This window comes from Sinocyclocheilus anshuiensis, unplaced genomic scaffold (assembly GCF_001515605.1).
Source record: "Sinocyclocheilus anshuiensis isolate Anshui unplaced genomic scaffold, SAMN03320099.WGS_v1.1 scaffold1079, whole genome shotgun sequence".
NCBI classification, from domain to species: domain Eukaryota; kingdom Metazoa; phylum Chordata; class Actinopteri; order Cypriniformes; family Cyprinidae; genus Sinocyclocheilus; species Sinocyclocheilus anshuiensis.
The window spans coordinates 308361-313096 of NW_015548207.1; the positions used below are offsets into that span (position 1 = coordinate 308361).

The 4736-nt window shown below is 35.7% G+C and overlaps 1 long non-coding RNA gene and 1 pseudogene across 1 annotated transcript in view; both read right to left on the reverse strand.

The window, feature by feature from the left end:
* Positions 1-619, reverse strand: part of LOC107653592 (uncharacterized) — a 5454-nt gene extending 4835 nt beyond the window's left edge. Inside the window, exon 1 of the long non-coding RNA XR_001630240.1 lies at positions 374-619. This is a non-coding gene — a long non-coding RNA (uncharacterized LOC107653592). The remainder of the gene's footprint in view (positions 1-373) is intronic.
* Positions 620-3386: 2767 nt separating this feature from the next.
* LOC107653527 (DNA annealing helicase and endonuclease ZRANB3-like) overlaps positions 3387-4736 on the reverse strand; it is a 67936-nt pseudogene continuing 66586 nt past the window's right edge.

Genomic DNA, 4736 nt, shown 5'->3' on the forward strand with positions numbered 1-4736 from the left:
ATAAATTGTGACTATATAGTTATAAATGATTGCAAGTATAAAAATGGTAATCCTATGTTTGCATAACTCTTAAATATATATTAAAACATATTTTGAACTTAAGGGGGAAAAATTATTAATGGTAAAAAAAAAACTATATATATATATACACATTAGTATAATGATTGCTATTATTATTTTTGGTACATAAGCATGGAACAGAGAACTTTTATTTCACTCATTCTGTCGGGTAATCTTTTTCTCCAGTTGAATTTGATCAAATTCGAAACGCTATCAAGAGAGGTTAAAACAACCCCGCAAATCAAATCAAATGTGAATGCAACTAACATACCCGTTTCTTGTAAGTGTATTCAGCAGTATAAGAATAACCTACCCTGCATCTGGTGCCAGTCTGCCTCTCACTCTCTCTCTCTCTCGTGTAGGAGAGATAAGCTTTATCACGCTGTATAGACACTCATGAAAGTCATCCGGCCCTCAGAACATCCTGTCCTGCCTGACTGCTGCTCCACACAGCCTCCTATCTCTGCACTGACCCAAAAAAACCTAGCAGACACTGGGAAACATCTCACGCCAGCACGTCCTGCGGCAGTCTGAAGAGCTGCGCTGTAAACCTGCAACACAAATAGTTCACGGTCCAAAAAGAGTTAGTTTTACATGCTCCAAACGAACATCGACTCATTTACTCCGAATTTCAGTTCTCTGGTTTTGTTTAAATGTAGAACAAGATGACTAAATGTGACTGTAGCATGTTTATTTAGTGATTTTATAGAATTTATGGTTGAACACATCGAATATAAAAGCTCTTTTGTCTCATGCTGAGAGCAGTGATTAAAAACAGCTACCCAATTGGCTAAGTAACAGTCCTCAAATACTGCAGATGTTGGTAAATAACCTGAATCATCTCATTCAGCTGCAACACACAATGGCAGACAGATCTTTCTCACATGACCCATACAATACAGATTATTCTTATGCCTAAGTGGCCGATAACCGATATGAAGAACCCGTTTTTATTTATTGAAAAACTTAATTTGTATAACAATAGCTACACAACAACACTATTATTATTATTGTTGAAAACATAATATTGTAATGTAAATATTGATCTCTCTTCTATTAGCATTCTTATCGGATTAAAACAATATTAACAATACTTTTAATAAAAACATTACCATTATTAATAAAAAAGTTACACATAATAAGAAATTGTTGTAATAATAATAATATTTTGGAAACATTAACACTATGTTCTATTAACAAAATTATATTTATTCTTTTTTTTTTTTTTTTTGTCTTATGAAAATATTTAATAAGAACCACCACAACTTAAATAATTCACTAAAAAACTGTTTGCTATTAATAACAAAAACAATATTTTTTGATAACAATAATAGTTTTTGTGATTTGGGGCTATATCTAACTCTTACACTTAAATTGACACTGTTGTTTCCTGTTGAACACTATACTAAAGAATCAATAACAGATTAGGTTAAAAAAATGTGAATACTTATTAAAAAAAAAACAATTATAGGTCTGTCTTTTAAAGAATCCAGCACTTGAAAGTCTCCACCACCCAGAGAGAGTCTTGAGTGCCTCAACAGTGGTGTTGTTGTTGTGTGTAGATCCTTTTTATTCCTGTTGTTTTATTGAACCGTCACATGAAAGTGCTCTGAATAGCCCATCGGGAAACTCTAGGAAGCGTAATTCCCCCCATTCCAAAGGCTTTTCAACAGGCCGCTGCGGTGAAGGACTCCAGGTGTTCGGCAGGATTAAAGCTGGAGTGGAAATACACGGAAATCACGAGTGGAAGATCAGCGCTGGGAACGTAAGGAGGACCAAGCCAAAGCGCTGGTATTTCAGCACGCGGCTGTTTTTAGCCTCACGGTCTCTGGAGAAAACCTAATCAATCCTCTCCTTCCCCCTCAACAGAGCCGGCCGATAATTATCCTAAATCTCAAGGGTCGCGACACGGACGATAACCTCCCACTACGAGAGCGGAAAGCTTCCTTACTAGACCTTGAATGTCAATAAGTCAACCCGTACGCGCCAAACCACATGCTAATGCAAGGAAACGGCAAACACGCACGAAGCGTTCTCCGTATGCGTTACGACAGTGGGCTTGTTTGTGCGTCGAGGGCACTTGGAGCTTAAAGTGCGTTATTGATCAGGCCGCTGCCGAGAAAAGCCGAACAAAAATCAAACCTGCACCTCATAGCAATGCACTGTGGGAAAAATCAATGGCAATCTGACAGACTAGGCATTGTGTTAACGCTGGATGCTCCAGGGAGGAAAGGATGGTGGCTGTGTGAGTGTGTGTGTGTGTGTGTGTGTGTGTAAGACACAGTACGAGTGTGAACGGCACTGATAACTCTATAGAGAGAGTCAGAGAGCAGATGCCCAAGGCCGCTAAGCTCTTATTGCTTCTGCAAGCTAAACAGGCCATCTTTATTTATCTTTCTCTGTAAGCAATATTTTTCAATAAAATGCAGCGTCTGCCGAATTACTTGCGAATGTTTGGGGATAATTCCGGCTAATGTGCTGTTGGAAAAGACTAAAACGCGCTTTTTCCCAAACTCTGGGCAACTTCCCAGACAAAATTAGTCCTGGTGCTATATGCACCTCACACAGATCCTACCAGAGGACGCTTTTGAGCAGGAGGTACGAGGAGGGGTAATCGACTGGTTTTGTGGACACGGATAAAGATCAGAGATTACTTTTTAAAGAAAATTCTAAAGAAAGAAAAATCAGAAAAAGAAAATTATTTCTATATGAAGAGTAGATGATGATGCTAATGATAATATCTATAATTATTATTATTAAATAATTGTTTAAGTAATAAACATTTGCCCTAAATATTTTATCATAACAATTTTTTATTAATGATGATGATAATATTTTGTGGCATATTTATTATTATTTCTTAACAACAACAATATCTATTTATTTATTCATTCATTAACATCAACAAATAATAAAATAACATTATTATATTAAAAACAATAAAATAATAGTTAAAATATGCCATGAATATGGTTTAATAACAACTATTATTATTATTAATATTTTGAGGTATATTTAGGCAAGCATTACATTTATAAGACTTTTAAACTTAAATATTTTATTATTGTTATTAAAAATAATGATGATAATCATAATAATATTATTACTTTTGTTGCGTCTTATGTAGTTTTAAAAACTATTCATAGTATTTGTAGCATTTATTATTATTATTATTATTACTACTACTGATTATTTCTTGATGATGATGATGATGATAATAATAATAATAATAATAATAATAATAATAGCAGCTATTATATTTAACATCAACAAATAACATTAGCCACAAATAGTGTTAATAATAATAATAATAATTTTGTGGCATATTTATGCAAGCATTACATTTTGAAGAAGGCAACTTAAAAATACTAAAAGTAATGCATAACAATGGCAGTCTGCACTCTAGGCTTTTGTTTATCATACAATCCACACTAGGGGATAATAAAAACATTTTGAGTGCAGTATCTTTATTTTTTGTTATTTATCCTAGTCTTGACATCTAATAGCTGGGAGAGCACAGTGACTGCTTTAATTAAGGTAAAAATGCTGAAACTGTATTGCACATTGCATTTCAGTTATAAAAATGGATGGATGGATGCAAAAATGACCAAATATGCAGATGAGGCTCCTACAAATGAGCCCAACCTGTTTGAGAGGGAGTTGTGCCAGCCAGGTGTTGTCCAGCATCTCGTTGCGGTGTGTGCGCGGGGCGTCCCGGACCTGCACGTACAGCTGGTGGGCGTTGAGTCCACAGTGCTGACACACACCCTGCTCTGTCTCCAGCACGCGGGTGCGCATGTAGCCCTGATTGGAGCGCAGCTGGAAGTCCTCCGTCCAGGCAGGGCTGTAGAAGCCTCCTGCCCAGCAGTGGTGCTCCCTGCTGGGCTTCTGGCAGGACAGACACAGGGGGGTCCCGGCCGAGTCCACGGCCTGCAGGTAACCGGCTGTGGTGTTTGTCTGAACACACACGGAGCTCTCGGCTTCTCTGCGGACACAAACACACATTGGCATGTAGATTTTCAAATTTTCTGAAAAAACAACAGTGCTGCTGGTCTGTAAAAACACTTGCTGCTGTACAGTTACTAGGGTGTTCTGAATTGTTTTTACTGTGTTGCTATGCAGTTGCTACGATGTCAGATACACTACCGGTCAAAAGTTTGGGATCAGTAAGAATTGTAATGTTTTTAAAGAAGTCTCTTATGCTCATCAAGGCTGCATTTATTTGATCAAAAATACAGAAAAAAACAGTAATCTTGCAAAATGTTATTACAATATAAAATAATGGTTTCTATTTTAATATCCTTTAAAATATAATTTATTTCAGTGATGCAAAGCTGAATTTCCATCAGCCATTACTCCAGTCTAAAGTGTCACATGATCCTTCAGAAATCATTCTAATATGCTGATTTATTATTAGAATTATCAATGTTGGCAACAGTTTTGCTGCCAAATATTTTTTGGGGAAACTGCGATACTTTTTTCAGGATTCTTAATAAAAAGTAAAAAAGAACAGCATTTATTCAAAATATAAATCTTTTCTAACCATATAAATCTTTGCTATCCCTTCTTATCAATTTAACACATCCTTGCTGAATAAAAGTTTTAATTTCTAATTTTAATTTAATTTAAAAAACTTTTGAACTGTAGTGTATATTGTTAGAAAAGATTTATATTTT